The 19,336-nt window shown below is 40.0% G+C and overlaps 1 protein-coding gene across 10 annotated transcripts in view; it reads left to right on the top strand.

Annotated features, from left to right (window-relative positions):
- SIK3 (SIK family kinase 3) overlaps nucleotides 1–19,336 on the top strand; it is a 237,990-nt gene that overhangs the window by 33,042 nt on the left and 185,612 nt on the right. The gene's annotated exons all lie outside the window — the stretch shown is intronic.

Raw genomic sequence — 19,336 nt, 5'->3', positions numbered from 1 at the left:
AACATATACTTTTGACAGAGGGTGCTTATCTGTGTACCTGTACTACGTGTTTTAATTACAGTCACTTTAGAGAATATTTTGAAATTTCCTTAACTACTACAGTTGATTCTCCCTCTCTTTTTAAAGTAGACTAATCATAATCATGAGCAAATAATAATTTGGACTCTCCCAATGCTTATGCTCCTTTTTTAGTGACAATGTTGAAGAATAGTTATGGTGATAATAATACCATCTAATATAGTGCTTCTCAACTTTATGTGTGCAGAAATTACCTGAGGGATCTTATTAAAATGCAGATTCAAGCAAGTGTGCTACTAGATGTTTACCCAAAGAATAAGGAATACTAATTCAAAGGGATACATGCACCCCGATGTTTACTGCAGCATTATCTACAATAGCCAAATTATGGAAACAGCCCAAGTGTCCATTGACTGATGAATGGATAAAGAAGATGTGGTGTGTATGTATGTATGTGTATATATATATATATATATATTTTCACACACACACACACACACACACACACACACACTGGAATATTACTCAGCCATAAAAAAGAATGAAATCTTGCCATTTGCAATGACATAGATGGAGCTAGAGGGCATAAGGCTAAGTGAAATAAGGCAGAGAAAGACAAACCATACAGTTTCACTCATGTGGAATTTAATAAACAAAACAAGTGGGCAAAGGGAAAAAAGAGAGAAGGAAATTAAGAAAGACTCAACTATAGAGAACAAAGTGCTGGTTGGGGGGATGGGTGAAATAAGTGAAGGGCATTAAGGAGTGCACTTGTGATGAGCGCTGGGTCTTGTATGTAATTGTCGGATCACTGTATTGTACACCTGAAACTAATATTACACTGTATGTTAACTAACTGAAATTTAAATAAAACTTAAAAACAAAAGATGGCATGTCAAGAAAAATGCAGACTCAGTAGGTCTCGGGTAAGCCTGAGAGTCTGCATTTCTGACAAGACCCCATGTGATGTTGATTTATAGGTTTATAGACCTTTGCGTAACAGGGGGCTAATATTTGTTAAACACTTAATTCCAGTCACTATCCTTAGTGTTTTATGTGTATGAACTCAGTTAATCTTCTTAACTCCATGATGATGATGATCTCCTAGTTTACCAGTAGAGAAACTGAGATTTGGAGAAGTTTATGACTTGATCACAAGTCATAAGACATTACCAGTAGGTAGAAGAGCCGGACCCAGCTCAGGCAGAGTTGGCACCCTAAATCTCTTGAATAGATTTCCTCACCAATATCGGACATTATTTTCTCTTGTATGACTCAAATAGTAATACCTCTAGTTTTTGTTTTAAATTAATAGACTTTATTTTTTGAGCAGATTTATAAAAATTGAGCAGAAAGTACAGAGAATTCCTGATATCCCCTTACCTCCCTCCCTCCCCCCCGTTTCCCCTAATATTAACATTTTGTATTAGTGGGGTACATTTGTTACAGTTGATGAGCCGATATTGATATGTTATTATTAATTAAAGTCTGTAGTTTACATTTGGGTCCACATTTATTTTGTATAGTTCTGTGGGTTTGGGCAAATGCATGATGTCATGTATCTACCATTATAGTATCACACAGAATAGTTTCACTGCCTTAAGCATTTCCCATGCTCCCCCTAGTCATCTCCTCCCCCCCCCCACTTATCTTTTTGCCGCCTCCATAATTTTTCCTTTTCCAGAATGTGATATAGTTGGAATGGTACATTAGGTAGCCTCTTCAGATTGGCTACTTTCACTTAGCAATGTGCATTTAAACTTCCTTCCCGTCTCTTTGTGGCTTGATAGCTCCGTTCTTTTTATCACTGGATAGTATTCTATTGTCTGGATGTACCCTAGTTTATCCACTTACCTACTGAAGAACATCTGGATTGCTTCCACATTTTGGCAGTTATGAATGAAGCCGCTGTAAAATCCACATGCGGGTTTCAACTCTTTGGGTAAATACAAAGGAGCGTGATTGTTGGATCATATGGTAAGAGTATGTTTAGTTTTGTAAGAAACCACCAGACTGTCTTCCAAAGTGGCTGCTTGGTTTTGCATTCTCACCAGCAGTGAATGAGAGTTCCTGTTGCTCCACGGCCTTACTAGCATTTGGTGTTGTTGGGGCTTTGGATTTTTGCCATTCTAATAGGGGTGTAGCCGTATCTCCTTGTGGTTTTAATTTGCAATTCCACAGTAACATAGGATGTTGAGCATCTTTTCACATGCTTAGTTGCATGTGGGCAAAGGGAAAAACTTCACCATATCTTCTTTGGTGAAGTTTAGATCTTTCGCCCATTTTTTAGTTGTTTTCTGTGGTGGTTGGTTGTTTTTTTAGTGTTACGTCTTAAGAGTTCTTAGAATATTTTGGATACCTGTCCTTAAATCAGATATATGTGTGGGTTTTTTTTTTTTTTTTATCAGATATATGTTTTGCAAAGATTTTCTCCCAGGTTTTGGCTTGTCTATGTCTTTAGTTTTTACCGTTATGGTGATGCTTGCCCTCGAATTGTGACAGATAATCATCAAGTTAAGAAAGTTTCCTTTTTTTTGTCTTTCTGAGAGCTTTTTTTCAGGAATGGTATTCAGGGAATCTTTGAAAATTATTGGGCTAAATAAATAGAGGAAGCTTTGTTATTAGCAAGGCATGCCTCTCTTATTCTGGATACTTAACAACACATTCCTTATGGTGCTGTATTTAAGAATGTAACTGAAAATTTAATTCCTGGTCCTTATAAATAGTTTACTCTTACTCCTTCCCTGATCTCTTGTCTTTTTAATGTTTACGTCGGTTGCTTGTCCAACATCCTAATCTCATTCTGGCTTGATCTTTACTTCAGCTGTCTGTCTCTCCACTTGTCTGTAGCAATCTATTCCTGGGGCTGGTCAGACTGCCACCTCTGAAATCATAAATTTGGAAATTTGCTCTCTGAACACAATTTCCTGTCTTTTTAGTTCTGCCATTTGCTGAACTTACTCTCCGATTTCACGGAGGCCTCCAGCCCCTGAAATCTTGCTTGTCTCCAAATGTATGACATTCTTCCTGGCATCACTTTCGTCCACGTGGACATAGTTGGTCACTTTCAATGAGTCATATGTATCCTCAGTTCTCCTGCACCTTTGTTCCTCTGTCCCCCACGCCAGACCCATCTCTAGCTGTGGATTAACAATACTGCCCATTTTCTGTGTTCCCGATTTAGGGCCTGAAGAAATGATGGAATCGTGTTTATTTGTTCAGTTGCCAGCACGTGAGTTCTGCCCACATCTGTGCTTCTTATTCTTGTTAGTAGCCCTCTTTACTTGCCTATAGCTGGCTTCATTTCTCCTTCACCAGAATGACTGTTCTTTCCAAATCTTTACCCATTTTTGGTGAGCTCACGCTCACCTCCCTCTATCACAGAAGACCCCATAGTCCAGTAAAGTGACCCTAAAAAAAAAAAGAAAATCTATGGGGTGCGTGGGTGGCTCAGTCATTAAGCATCTGCCTTCGGCTCAGGTCACGATCCCAGGGTCCTGGGATCGAGCCCCGCATCGGGCTCCCTGCTCGGCGGGAAGCCTGCTTCTCCCTCTCCCACTCCCCCTGCTTGTGTTCCCTCTCTTGCTGTGTCTCTCTCTGTCAAATAAACAAATAAAATCTTAAAAAAAAAAAAAAGAAAAACCCATGGGGCGCCTGGGTGGCTCAGTTGTTAAGCATCTGCCTTCAGCTCAGGTCATGATCCCAGGGTCCTGGGATCGAGCCCCTCATTGGGCTCCCTGCTCCATGGGAAGCCTGTTTCTCCCTCTCCCACTCCCCCTGCTTGTGTTCCCTCTCTCGCTGTGTCTCTCTCTGTCAAAGAAGTAAATAAAATCTTTAAAAAAAAAAAAGAAAGTAAAACCCAGAAATCTGTTATTTCTTGTATCATACCTTCTGTTACTCAGATAAAGATAAAATTCCTAAGTTTCACATGCCCTTTCTAGTTGTCCAGTCTCCTCTCTCTCCTCTCTGAGCCCCAGCTTCATTGGCCTTTTGTCAGATTCTTAACATGCCACACTCATTCTTAGCATAGGGTCTTTGTGTCCATCCTGCCCTCTGCCAGACAGTTTTACTCTTTCGCTTTTGAATTCATATTCATCTTTGGAACTTAATTTGTATGTCACTTGCTCAAAGGAGCTTTTTCTGACCTTCCATTTGCCTGAAGACAAATTAGACTCCCTCTGAAATAATTATATTATATATCTGAAACAATAATAGCAAACATATGATGTTTATTGTGTGCTGGGCACTGTTCTAAATATGGCCTTTTTAAAAAAAGTCTTCACAGCAACCCTCTGGGTTGGATAGATGGGGAAATAAATAGGACCTATAATTGTCCCCATTTTAAGGACGAGGAAACTGAAGTGCCGAGTGTTAAGTCACTTGTCCCAAGTCACATAACCAGTTGGCAGCAAAGCTGGGATCTGCATGCAGCGGTCAGGCCTTGGAGCCCGTGTTCTAGACTGCTGTGCTGTAATATAATGCTAATTATGATTGTGTAATTTTGGTTAATGTCCACCTTTCTTGGTAGGCTCTCAGTTCCTGGAGTTCAGAGACTGCACCTGTGTGGTTAATTTTTGATCCTCCAGTGCCTAGAACAGAGCCCGGGAGCCAGTGGGCTGTGACAGAATGAATCCACCGACCATTCCGCTTAACTGAGTAAATAGAAACCTCTGTGAGCGTGTTCAGTTTTCGTCCCTTCTGCTTCCACACACTCAACCCCCTGGATGGAAAGAATAGGTGCTTGCGTTTATTTCAAAAGTTAATCCCTCTGCCTGTTTACCTTCTCTCTCGTAGAAGTCATATTTGCACTTGGTGGCTAAGAAGAAGTAGTGAAAATGTCCATCAGGTGAATGTCCTTCATCCTCTCCCTCCCTTACCGTTCTCACTTTCCAGAGGTGTTGGCTCCGAGCCAGCAAAGTGTGTATCTTCTGAACATGCACAGAATGTACAGAGCGTATGATTGCTTATATACACAAGAGGGAGTGTGTGTAATATGCACACTAGTTTGAGTTTGCTTTTGTATTAAAAATTAACTTCCAGTATTGACTCTAGTTTTGCAAGCTGTCACCATTGCGGGGAGCTAGGTAAAGGGTACATGGGCTCTCTCTGTAATACTTTTTAAACTTGCATGTGACTCTCCAATGATCTCAAAATAAAAAGTTGAAATAAGAAATTAAATGGTAGAGACCTTTCCCTGTCTGCATATTTATCTCTTTCTTCTAAATGACTATAGAAGACCCCATGGTATAGATGCGCATTATTTTATTTTACCTTTCCCCCGCTGATGGACTGGTAAGCTATTGCATTTTTTCATTTTTACCAGCACCGCTGTAGGGGGAACAGCCTTGCATCCATGGCTTTATCCTGGCTCGGGTATATGTGCACAGCCAAGTTTTAGAGAAGGAGAGGGGATCAAAAGATCCATGCGTTTGAAATTTTGATGGAAGTTGGCCGGCTGCCCTCCAAACTGGTTTCTGCTTTTCACCAGCAGGTAGGACAGAGGCCGTTCTCTTGCACTCGCCGGTACTGTCCTGATCCTGTTCCCCACTTCTTCGGGACTTGAAAAAAATTAATTATCCGTTTCCATTTAATATCTCTCCTTCTCTGTTGGCTTGCTCCCATCTGCGCATCCTCCATCAGCTCCTCCATATTGATGAGGCTTTTCTTTAGTAACTAAGTGCTTGATCTGTATTTATTTCTCCTTACGACAACCTGAAGAGGTAGCTCCTGTTGTGTTAATCCCCATTTTACAGGGAAGGAAACTGAGACATAGAAAAGTTAAGTGACTTGCCCAAGGTCACCCAGAGAGTGAGGAGCTGGGTAATAATGCAGTCGTTCTGACTGCAGAGTCTGTGTTCTTCTCCACCACACGCTCAGAGAGGGTCGGGAGACTATTGCCGGTTGCTCACATCCATCCTGTGGCCTGTGTTTTTATAACCCAGCTAACATGCTTTTTACATTTTTAAAGCGTTGTTAAAAAAAAAAAAAAGGAAAATATGGGACCATGTGTGATCCACAAAGCCTACAGAAGAGTTTACTTTTCTTAACATTAAATGAGATCGTTCCTGTAAAAGTATTTAGCATGGCGCTGGTACTTAATAATAGCTTAAGAAATATTAGAGGCATTATTACTGTTATTATCAGTGCCTCTCTTTTACCATCCAGCTCTACGTCACCTCTTTCTCCTCCGCACCTACCGCCCTGGCGCGCCCACTGAGCTGCTCTGGGAAGGGTTCTCAGTGCCTTGTTGCTAATCTTATTACTCAATTTAAACTCTGGTTCTATCTGAGTTCTGTGTATCATTTGACACTAACTACCCTATTCTTTTACACATTTCCTTTAGTTTTCAAACCGGGAGCACCTTTCGTGTTTGCTTTTTCTTCCCTCGTGTTTACTTCTTCATGAACTCCTTTGCTACTCCATTTCTCTGCCGGCTTTGTCAGGGATGGGATTCTGATTCAGTCCTTGGCCCTCCCTCCTTCCCTCCCTGTCTTCCACGCCACTTCCTCTTCTCTTCCCTCCTCTGAATCAGGAAGCCCCGCATTTGGGTGAGATTCCATCCTTTTCTGTTTGAGCGGTCTGAACAGTTTACTTTGTCTCTCAGTTTCTTTCTCTGTAAGGATGAGAATAGTAGCACCCACCTCAGGATTGTGTCGATTAGATGAAACCATGTATGTAAAACATTCGAACCATATCTCATTTACAGCAAGTGCCTCATGAATAATAGCAATAGGAATAGTAGTAATGGTACAGTTGTGTTGTTCCTGTAATCCTGTACCTCCAGCGCTCCCACCTTTCTTCAGGTCCACATAAAGCTGTTCAGTGGCCTGCTGGAGACCCACACGTGGACACTTCCCCAAACGCTTTAAACTCTGAGTCTTAGTCTTTCTCTGGCTTCAATGTTTAGTAACTGTGGCCTCAAATAAATGACTTATTTTCTTCCAGTCTTAGTTTCTCCATTTTTGAAAGGGCAACGGTAATAGAACTTACCTTCTTAACATCGAATGAGATTGTTCTTGTAAAAGTATTTAGCATAGTGCTGGTATGGCGTAACCGCTTAAGAAATTAGAGGGACACCTGGCTGGCTCAGTTGGTAGAGCCTGCAACTCTTGATCTCAGGTCATGAGTTCGAGCCTCACGTTGCAGGGTAGAGTTTACCTAAAAAAATATGAGAGCCATCACTACTATTATTATCAGTGTTATTATTATTCCTCTTAAAAATTTGATCTTCCTTTTTCCCTATTCCGCTTAGAACAGGAGCCTCAGCTTTTCCCGGCTGCCTTCTTTTCCTGACCCTCCACAGGCAATTAGTCACCAAGTACAGTTGGTTCTACTTCAGAAGCATCTGCTCACATTCATCTACTCCTTATCATTTCTTGACAGAGTTATTGTGTAACCTCCTAATTGGTCTCCTGGCCTCTGGGCCACCTTCCCCCTTTCATCCAGATTTATCTTTATTGAAGGCAGATCTGTTCACGTCACTCAGCAGTAAAGGCCTCAGACGAGCCCCTCTTACCTGAAGTATAAAGCCTGCAAGGCCTATAACACCTCAGTCTTTGATGGCCTCCTCTCTTGTCCCTGGAATCTAGGGGTCCTCCACGAGAACATTATGCTTCTGACTATTCTTTGACTGCCCTTAAATCTGATGCTCGGTCCCTCTTGGTATTGCTCCTCCCTCATTCTTGTTGCTTAGAGTGCTGTCCCCCGACCCACCCCCTGCAAATAAGCAACCCTCCACCTCAGACGCTTGTCTGTCTGGTGAATGCTTGGTTGCCCTTCAGTAGTGGGTCTCAAAGATGCCATCTACTGTCTTCTGCTCTCTTTGGTCTGAACTGCCCTTCCAGGCAACATTAATTGGTCCTTCATTAAGGGGCATTATGGTGGGCAGTTCAGTCCCTGAGTTAGGAGCCAGTCTGGCATGGTTAATCATTTGGCTGCAGAACTGGGATAAAAGTGTTCAACCAATCTGTGCTTCAGTTTCCCACTCTATAAAAAGTGGATAATATTAGTCTTTTTGTGAGGATCGTGAATGAATATAGGAAAAATGCTCTGAATAGGACCTGCGTAGACTAAGTACTTCATCAATATTGGCTCTTGTTGTCATCATCATCATCATCATCATTATCATCAAAGCATGTCTTACATACCCCTGTAATGGCATTAAGTGCTTTGTGTTACATTGACTTTTTTGTGTATATTTCCCAGTAGACTGTGGCTTCTCTGAAGGCGGGACTGTTGCAATCATCTGTGTCATCGGTATCCAGTACCCAGTGGGCCCTGAGTAAACATTCAATCAGTTGTACTGTTTGCTCAGCCTCTAATAAAGTCCTGGATCCTCCTGCATTTCAACAGTCAGCATCTCACAGCTCCTGGAAATGACTGCTTTCTGAAAATACGGCATTAGAGAAACAGAACTGTTTGTTGAGGACCTCAGTGGGCTCTTCAACTATTACAAATGAAGCTTCCTACTTAAAGTAGTCAGAGTGTGGCTGATAGCGTACAGTCTTTGGGAGGAAGTTTCTCCCAAAGCGGAAGAGAGCCTCTAATGTCGTTTGCTTAAAGGGACACAGTCCAAAGCTAGAAAGTCTACTTGCCATCAGACCTTTTTTGTTTTGTTTTGTTTTTTGATATAAATGAGCTGTTTCTGCCTTTTTAACTTTATTCTTATAAGCCCAATGAAGATGGAAATGTTAAAACTTTTCCCTTTTAGTGATTCAGAGAAGAGAGTTCTTTTTTTTTTTAATAAAAATTTTATTTGTTTATTTGTTGAGAGAGACAGCGAGAGCAGGAACACAAGCAGGGGGAGTGGGAGAGAAGCAGGCTTCCCGCGGAGCAGGGAGTCCGATGCGGGGCTCGGATCCCAGGACCCTGGGATCATGACCTGAGCCCAAGGCAGATGCTAATGACTGAGCCACCCAGGCGCCCCAAGAAGAGATTTCTTTATTGTAATCATGATCTAGAACTTAGAATGAATGCCAGATGCCAGATATGGGATCTTTATAGACGAGTCCAGAGCATTAAGTCTTTAAGCTCCATATGGTCTGGTTCTATGGCCAACCCCTCACACCTTGCTTTGCCTGGGCTACTGTAATGGTAAACTGTTCTTTCTGCCTTTAGGCTCTTCCCTCAGTCTGTCCTGTCTACTGCTGCCATATTAATCTCTCAAAAGCCCGGCTATATTTTTCTCATGCGTTACAAAAAATCTTCCAAGGGTATCTCATTGTGGACAAGGTGAGTTCCAAACTGTAGCTTGACATTCAGGATGCTTTGTAGTCTGACTTGTTTTCTGCCTTCTCTTCCACTGTACCTGGGAAGGAACTTTGTGGATTATGTGGGCTAGCTGTAATTCCTGTGACGTGGATTGCATTTTTCTTTTTTGACCTACTCAGAGTAGTTTCCATGCTTTTCCCATTTTCCTTTTGAAATTCTGCCTCTCTTTTAAGATCTGTATTTGAAAACCTTTTTATTTGTAAAGAATTATAGACTCGCAGGAAATTGCAGAATAGTACATGGTGTACTCTGTTCTTTCTCCCAGCTTACCCCAGTGATGATAACTTGTATAATTGTAGTATAAGATCCATTTTAAAACTCCATTTTGAATACTGTTCTCAGTGGTAGGGGAAAAAAACCTATTCCTTCGTTCTTTTTTTTAAGGCTGGATTGGAGTTTTGGAAGTGGTCAGGAATCATTTGGACTCATGTTTGTGAAACAAATTAGGTGGGTTGTCAAGCAGGGTAGTACGGTGTCTGGTCCTTGAAAGGAAAAGAATATGGCCATATGATATCAGAAGACCGATTTTATCTGCCTTTATGAACTAGCCTTGAAAGTAATTTCAAAACAGAAATTTCCAAAGGTGGAATGGGTACATAACCTCCGTATGTAATTAAGTGGGGGCATGGGACTCATTTATGAGATGCAAATATTCTAGTGTGTTGGTTAAGCTAGTTTCAATATTTTATAGCCATACCATTTACATTCTCTTTTAATGCTTATGTTCTTCCTAGAGATTATGTTTTTATAAAATAAGCTAGTTGTTGAAATACACGTTGGATGGTGAAATAAAAACATTTATTTTCCTCATGCTCATTTTTTAAAGGAAGGCAGAAGGTTTGTAAAGGAAGAGATTTTGGGAAATAAAGCTTATTTTCCAAACCAGAATCCTCATACATTGCTGGTGGGAATATAAAATGGTATAGCCACTTTGGAAAAACAGTTTGGCAGTTCCTTAAACAGTTAAACATAGAGTTACCATATGACCCATTCTAGTCTACTCCTAGGTATATATCCAAGAAATCAAAAGCATATGTTAACACAAAAACAGGTACACAAATGTTCATAGCAACATTATTCATAATAACCAAAAAGTGGAAACAGCCTGAATGCCCATCAACTGTTGAACGGATAAACAAAATGTGGTCTTTCCACACACAGTGGAATATATTTCAGCCATAAAAAAGGGTGAAGCACTGATGATGCAGCAGTGTGGTTGAACCTTGAAAACACCGGGCTCAGTGAAAAAAGCCAGGCACAAAGGGCCACATACTATATGATTCCTTTTACATGAAATGTCTAGAATAGGCAGCTCCATAGAGACAGAAAGTAGATGAGTGGTTGCTAGGAGCTACAGGAGGGGGATTGACAGAGGAGGGAGGGAGGAGAGTGACTGCTAATGGATATAGAATTTCTTTTGGGGTGATGAAAATATTCTGGAATTAGACAGTGGTGGTGATTGCACTGTCTTCTGAATATACTGAAAACAATTGAATTGTACATTTTTAAAAGGGTGAATTTTATAGTATGTGAATTACATTTCAAAAAAATTTATTCTCCAATTGCCAGTACAAATTTTGTTGTGGTTTGGAGCAGTACCTATTTGCATGGTGTCGTAGAACAGGTCAGTAAGTTTTCCTACATTTTGAGCTCTAAGTGAGGCAAAAGACTTTTGGGAAAAGGGAGTAACTTACTTAAGCCTGGTAACTGCTCATTGCCCTATAACCTGCCCTAGTGGGCAGAGTAGAGGTAGAAGCAGATCAGATAAGGTTGGAATTAACGTCTCTTCAATTCCCTTCAAATTTGTTAGCACACAGAGAAATCAAGAAGTATTTTAAACAAAACAGGTTCTGACCTGTTTAATTTGATAGGCTAAAGTTCCTGCCATTCTGTCTTGAATGTGAACCTCACAGATCTTTTTTTAGTAGATATAGGGAGATCGAAGTCTTGTCTCATTAATGAATTAGAAAGAAAATTTGAATAGGCTTTTTACCTGTAGAATTAAATGCATTTGTATTAATTTTTAAAAGGTAAATCAATCTGGTTTTTCATCTAAGTGTCAAAAATAAGATTTTCACCAATGCCATACTTCGTTTTTCCGTGTTTGCATAAAAAGCCTTTTGGTTTTTCTCAAATTAATCTGTGTGTTTGTGGTGTAAAAGTCATAATATATATAGAAATGGTACCAAGATGGTAGCTGTCCTGAACCATTACTCTTTGGCAGACTGAGCTATATGCATGTTTTATTTTTTATTTTATTTTTTTTTAAGATTTTATTTATTTGACAGAGAGAGACACAGTGAGAGAGGGAACGCAAGCAGGGGGAGTGGGAGAGGGAGAAGCAGGCTTCCCGCGGAGCAGGGAGCCCGATGCGGGGCTCGATCCCAGGACCCTGGGATCATGACCTGAGCCGAAGGGAGACATTAACGACTGAGCCGCCCAGGCGCCCCATGGGCTGTATGTATGTTTTAAAATATAAATCATACTGTCATATCTGAATAAGACTTTAATCTTACTTAAGTAAATGTATCACAGATGGGGAAAAATCAGTAAGATTTGCCTAATGGTAGGTAACATCCACTGAGTCTTACTGTCTTACTGTTTTCAGGTTTTTACATTCATCATCTCACCTAATCCATATAGCAGACTTAAATCATTTGATTTTAAAAAAGCAAGCAAGCAAGCAAATCAGTACGACATAGATGTTCTTAGTGACTGACAGTTTGTCTTAAGCTTTTTTAATGCAACAAACATTTATTAAGTTCCAATAAATGAACCTAGCTGTGTACCTTACAGCACTTCACAGCACCGGTCTTCAAACTGCAGTACATGTCTGTAGGTATCTAGGCTGGGTAGTTTTAAGAGAATCAGTTTCCTGGTCCTCAACATTCATTTATCCTCTTTCCTGAAATTGATTTGTCTGAAGACAACCACCCGCATGATCTTCCTTCTTTTCTGCCCTCCCTTCTTACAGTAGTCCTGATCCTTCTTACAGTTGACAGAAGAAAAAGCCATACTTTTCTTTCATCCCGAGTCTTAGCGTTGTTTCTTTGAGGTATAAAATTCTCCAGGGTTCTGGGGCGCCTGGGTGGCTCAGTCGTTAAGCATCTGCTTTGGGTTCGGGTCATGATCCCAGGGTCCTGGGATTGAGCCCCACATCGGGCTCCCTGCTCGGCAGGAAGCCTGCTTCTCCCTCTCCCACTCCCCCTGCTTGTGTTCCCTCTCTCGCTGTCTCTCTCTCTCTCTCAAATAAATAAACCTTAAAAAAAAAAAAAATTCTCCCGGGTTCCAATAAAGGGATAGTGAAAACACTGGCATCAAGTGTGAAGCTTCCTTTTATCAAGGTGGATGCCCTCTTTCGTACATCTTATTAAGACCTGCAACTCCAAAAAAGGAAGTTACTTTTTATGTTTTTTGTGTTTACTTATAAAAATTTGTAATATATTTGCAATGTTTTCATCTACTGTATATTACTGATACTACTAACAGGAATTCAATCTAAAGGAAATACTTTAATTAAATAAAAAATAATTTATAGGCATATTTTTGTTACAGGATTATTTCTAAGTATGATGAAAGGAATTATGCTAAAATAAGGTACTGGGAGGAAAAAGAGAAATACAATTCAAAGAAAAAAAGAAGTAACATTTTACTTTATTTTTATTTTTTATTTTTTTAAAAGATTTTATTTATTCATTTGACAGAGAGAGAGAGAGTGCACAAGTAGCAGATGGAGAGGGAGAAGCAGGCTCCCCGCTGAGCAGAGAGCCCAACGTGGGGCCCAATCCCAGGACCCTGGGATCATGACGCGGGATCATGACTGAGCCGCCCAGGCGCCCCTATTTTGTTTTTATTTATTTATTTTTAAAAGATTTTATTTATTTATTTGATAGTGAGAGAGCATGAGCAGCAGGGGGTGGGGAGAGGGAGAAGCAGACTCCCTGCTGAGCAGGGAGTCCAATGCAAGGCTTGATCCCAGGACCCCGGGATCATGACCTGAGCTGAAGGCAGATCCTTACCCAACTGAGCCACCCAGGTGCCCCTAACATTTTATATAAGAAAGGAAAATGCTATTCTTATAGTTTTAAAATGGAGGATGGTGGGTATCAAATTGCTCAGGTATTTAGATTTTATTGGATGCATTTAAATTAATGATATAATTGTTTTATTATTTAGATGTCAGTTTCAAATTGGCATATATTAATCTATAAGGGAGAGTACAGCCTCTGTAATGATTGAAAGTTTTAATGAAAAAATTTAGGGGTGCCTGGGTGGCTCAGTCCATTAAGCGTCTGTCTTCAGCTCCGGTCATGATCCCGGAGTCCCAGGATTGAGGCCTGTGTCGGGCTCCCAGCTCAGCTCAGCGGGAGTCTGCTTCTCCCTCTCGTGCTCTCTCTCACTCTCTCAAATAAATAAGTAAAATCTTTAAAAAAGTTTTTTATATATCAACTTAAATGTAATCAAGGAAGTACCCTGCCCCACCCCCGGTTTGGGTTTTGGGAGTGTTTGAGCAAAACTTTTTGAAGAATAGTACTCTACAGGATATAGAGATACAGAGGAAACAATTTCTGCCCTCAAGTAGCACCATAGTTGAATGATGGAGTGGGGACATATATACATAATTTGGCTTAAATAAAGCCTTTATTGGGTCATATTTTGCTGCTTATTTGACACAGGCATTGTGTCTTGGTGTTGCATCATGCTTATTAAAATGACTTTTGAATAGTGATTTAGCTCATATGTGCTCTGTTTTCACATAGGCTATTGTGTAGAACAGAGAGGAATTGTTTCTTTTAAAAGACAGAAGGATAGGAAAAGTGCCCGCTGCACTTACCACGGATGAATAGTAGGGCTTTCTGTTGTTGTTGAGTTCCTGTGGTCATGAAGGACATGAGACTGGGAATCAGGAGACCCTAGTTGTTGTCCTCACTCTACCATAGGCCATGTGACCTTGACCAAATCACTTATCATATTAGAACTTAGTTTCCTCACAGAAAAAAAGTTTTAACTGGGTGACCTTATAGCTCCAAAATTTAGAATCCATCAGGTTATTTTATACATTTTTACAACAGTGTATTTTAGAAGTGATAGCTGTAGCAAAGTTTAAGAAAGAGATGCCAAAATCATGTAGCAGATTACTTGCTCATTATAAGTAATGTTTAGTTAGTTTACTGCCTGTTAATGATTGGGACAATCTGTTCTATGGCCTGTCAGAAGTGTAGTGGGTCTCACCACTGCCCTTATTATTTAAAATTTTACAGAGGGAGAATTTTCCTGCTTTTCTGAGAATTAGAACAAATGCTACACAGGATTAGTAACTGAGAATCCCAATTTTAGCTTCATGCCAGTGCCTTAAGCGAAAGACACATTTTTGTAATGTTCTAGCAGAATATTAAACTGGATTATGGATTACAGACAGCTCCAGGCCTTGTTCTTTATAGGTCAGAGGCGTAAACCAATAGAGCAATTACTGTTCACCCTTGTCATGGACGGGGCCTCCTAGGTTCTTTATGGAGCTAAAGTGAGACTCTCTGGAACAGTTCCACCCGAATGGCTTTCCTGGGGGCTTATGAGGCTTACATTCTGAAACCGATACTCTTGTAGTACAAGAATAACTACAAACTGATGTGGAATTAGGAGGCCATGGAGGGGAGATGCCATATGCAGCTCTCATTCTCGAAAGTCCCTTGGCTGGTGAACAGAGATTTTTCCCGTCAGTAAGCAGATATTCAGTTATAGATTGACAGGGTGTCTCTAAACAACTTTTAGAATAGAAGACTGTTTTGTGCCTTTGGAGGCTAAGAATCTTGAAGTGTGTAGAATTAGCTAGTTGAACATATACACCGATATTATCTGTTGAATTTGCAGTGTTCATCTGTTATGTTTGTTCTTGAATATGATCTCCATTGTTTGCGGCCAAGAGAGATAACTGAATCAGTGCTTAATGGCTGATTTGCAGGTGTTAGTGTTCTTTATTTATGATCCTCAGTATTGGAGAGTTTGCCTGATTTGCCTTGTTTAGGTAGAGACTTAGATTGGACCCTAAATTTTTTAACCCCCCCTTTTTTTGGCAGTACAAAATGTGGGGCTGAAGAGATCCATTCTTAAAGTGACCAGGCTTGTGCCTTTTGATGCTGAAGAGGGAAACAGTGTTTCCTGGTAGAGTTTATTGTGTTTGTATCATCGAATCTCAAAGTCAGCAGTTTACTTTTTATTTAGTAGTATGTCTTGGCTTGTCTGAATGAGTCATAATTAAACTCTAGTCCCTGGACTCATGTCTAAACAGGAATTCTAGTACAGAGATACTATGCCTTGCTGTCTGTAGAACTAGGGTGGTACAGATCGGCTCTGATCCCCGTGATAGGTTTTGTTTTTGTTTTTGTTTTTTTCCTGTGATAGGTTTTTATAAATACCGAACTCCTTTGGAAGAACTTTAATAGGTTTCTTTATCGCCTACTCTCCCCCCCAAAAGTAGAAAGTGAAAGTGAAAAGTAAGTGAAAATAATGGTTATTAGAGTTGAATCCCGAAAACCCTTTCCTCCCCTTAAGTTCTTTGTATTGTGTAAAAATGAAATGATTATTTTGTTCTCCTTGAAAAGATTCAAGGAATAGACAGTTTTAAAATCAGTTTTGGCATTCCTTTGTTCAAGGACAGAAACATTGTCAGGAGCGCCAACTCAGGGCATGTGGCTTCTGATCCATGTCAGTAATTAATGTTGCTAAGGCTTGCTGTGGACATTTGACCTAAGTATTTCATTGAGCTACAGTCGCACTGGGGCAATAGCCTTTAAGTCAGTAAACGTGAATTAAGAATTTGGGTCCCAGACACTAAACATTAAGAATGCAAATGTGAATAAAACATTATTTCTACTGTGTTTTGTTCCACAAAGGATTGAGGTGGCTGACAGGAAGTAAATATAATAATATTGCAAAATACAACAGAAGTTCAAAACCAGGAAAAAATAGAAATTAGATTTGGAGGCCAAGTTATGGTTGAATAACTAGACATGGGCCCTGTGACTGAGAAGCTCGGTTTAATGTTTATCCCAGTAGTGACATGATGCAGAAGCTACGCTTTGTTATGTTCAAGCTATGTTAAGGCATGGTTAATAGATTTAGCAGGATGATGAAGAGTGCAGGCATTTTTTTTTAGGAACTCCCACAAAAATGTCATCTGGAGTTGGTTTTGTAAGTGGTAGTACTTTTGCTGTTTAGTGTTATATGAATTGAATATCACATGGATTTCAATAATATTTTTTAATTCTATTGAAAACTCATTGTGTGTGGGGGGAGGGGGTGGGAGGAGGGGGAGACAGTCTAAGTACCCACGCTGAGGAGCAGAGGACTGAGGTCTCACTTTATGTGGTAATGGTTTTGGTTTACATGATAAATATGAATTTAATGTTGAGATGGAAAAAGTAGAAGTGAATTGCAGTTTAAAAGTTGTTCTATTTCCCTTCTATTTTTCTTTCAGTTATTAAATTTTCTCTTTCCTTGGTTTCTAGAGTTCTTTCACAGCATCTTGTGGGGGCAGAAGCAAGGTGTGATGCTTTTTGCTGAATCAAGAACTACTGTGTTTCTCCAATTTCACAGGTTAGGGAAACTGATCAAGCAATAAATAATTTGTAATTTGAACTTAGAGGCTGTTTTGGGGACTCTTGTGGGCATATTGTGGTTTTAAAAGGAAAAAAATGTACTGTTCTAAGGGGATATATAAACATAACTTTATGACAGTAGCTTTAGATTTTATTGGTTCAACAGATATCATTGTTGCACAATACATAATCTTCCAGTGTGGTAGCTAATGAGATACAAAACTGCATAATTACACCAACAGTTATTTTCCTTATAGAATTTGGCGGCTACTAAGTAAACAATTTTTTTACTTATCTTAATTAGCTTAGTTATATACCATCACTGAAGGAGTCTTCTATTTTCCTTCATGTTGTTGCACTCCACATTTTTAGAGGAACAGAGAAAGATATTAATTTAAAAGAGGGCTGCTCTTACAGCATTTTAGCCAACTGGTTGTCCTTAATTAGGATAGTTATTCATATTTAGGTGAAATCCAGCTCAGAAAGAAATCACAATGAAATACTTAACTGAAAACATTCAGGTAGCCACTATGGAGGAAGGCCTTCTAGAATGTAAAATATTTCAAGGCTGTTTTAAAGTTTCTCCTCATTGTTTTTATTCATCCTTACATGTGTTAACTGTACAAAGGTTCCTGTTTGTGGGACTGATATTTTGGCAAGGGTCTGTGTTGTGTCTCAAGTGCTTCAGATGCAGGTTCTGACTTAAAAACCAGACACCCGCAACAAGACACCCCTCCAGCCTTCTGTGTTTCTTTTTTAACTTGTAGCCTAACAAACCATCTGTGTTTCTTTTTTAACTTCTAAGTTGTGTTTGCTAGTGTATTTCACATTTCAGCCAATAGAATCTCAAGAATGCAAATGAGAACATAAAGAACCTGTCTGTAAATAGGTTTTACTTTTGGGAGATTGGGAGTAACTGTTGAGAGCGCTGTAGGTTTGGTGGGAAGGAGTGCTCTGGTGGACAGGCGGTCCCGGCTGTGGGTCAGAATGGAGGGCTGCAGAACGTGCTCCTTCTGTCCTCCCTGGTGTCACTTATTAGCAGTTGAGGGTTCCCTCTGGCCATCGTGAGAGTCCACAGGCATGAGATAATAATTTGAACACAGAGCTGGGAGAAATAAAGAGGACAGAGGCACATAGGATGAAAGTGGGCCAGTAATGGGAAAAGCACATATGGATGGAAGAATAGAGAATGGTAAGTTAGAAAAAGATTGAAAAGACTTGAAAAAAAGTTAAGAATAAACAAGCTCTACTAGTCTCCTTTTTTGGATTAGGGAAGGAATATACATCTGAGATTCTTAGGCCATTTTGGGCAAGGAAATTAGACGCTAATTCAATTGTATTGTTGTCAGAGTACAGTCTTAAAATTTTTGTTGTTTGTTCTCAAGGTAGGAAACAAAGGATGATATTCAGTCATGGTGAGACAACTGGGTGTTTTGTTTTTGTTTTCTTTTTGTCGCTTAGGATAAAACAGAATAAGGGAGACTTCCAGAGTAGCCTGGGTTCTTGGAAAAATCTTCTGAAAAATGATCATAGGGGCTATAAGGTATCTCTTCCTTTCTCTTCTCGTGTGAGATCACACCCCATCTTTTCAGATATTTTAGTATCAAAGTTTCCCAGAATGAGTTCTGTAGAACACTAGTGTCCCTCCATGTTTAAATATATGTTCTAGGAGGAAAGGGACCATCAAGTAGGTTTGGGAACTGATAGGGTTCCAAAACAAAATAACAAAATGGTGAACAAAATTAGTTTCTTTAGATGTCTGTAGGACATCTGAGCTCTTGAAATACCAATGTGCCTTGTGGATGCCTGAAAAAATAATAAATGGGGTTGGAGCACGTAGTTGTTTTCAAATTTAGTTGACCACCATACAGTTTGAGAAAAGCTGGTATATATAATTCAGTTACCTGTAAGCCTGGCTTTGTACAACTCTGAGTTGCTTTGCTATTTTTTTTTTTCTTACTTTACCCTTCTTCCCCACCCCCTCCCAAATTGGGGGGATTCTCTGCTCTCTCATTTCCATATGTGTATTTCACTTGGGGGGAATATTAATACTAGTTTACTTTTATCTAGCTAAGTAATGAGTTCTTTTTGACTAAGACCAGTTAGCAGGGATTCAGGTGGGTCGTGGGAGTGGTAGAGAGGAATATGTAGGGAGATGGCAGGACGTTGTGTGTAGTCACAGGGGTACATTGCTGCGTTGGAGCCCACGGACTTCCTTGCTGAGGGAATCATGGTCTTGGTCAGAGTCCTTGGAATCTGAAGACCTGGCTAGGAGTTCCAGCTTCCTCACCTTTTAGCAGTTTGGGCAAATTTCTTAACTGTTACACCTCTGTTTTCCCCTCTATAAACAACTGTAGCTACTTCAGTAGCGTCTTTCTGAGGATTAAGTTAGATAATCACGGGAAGCACTTAGCTTAGTGTCTAGTACATAGTAAGTACTCAACAAATGTTAG

The sequence above is a fragment of the Zalophus californianus genome, chromosome 11, assembly GCF_009762305.2.
Source record: "Zalophus californianus isolate mZalCal1 chromosome 11, mZalCal1.pri.v2, whole genome shotgun sequence".
Taxonomy (NCBI): Eukaryota; Metazoa; Chordata; class Mammalia; order Carnivora; family Otariidae; genus Zalophus; species Zalophus californianus.
The sequence above is the reverse complement of the archived record's forward strand: the minus strand, read 5'-3'. Positions and strand labels throughout refer to the sequence as shown.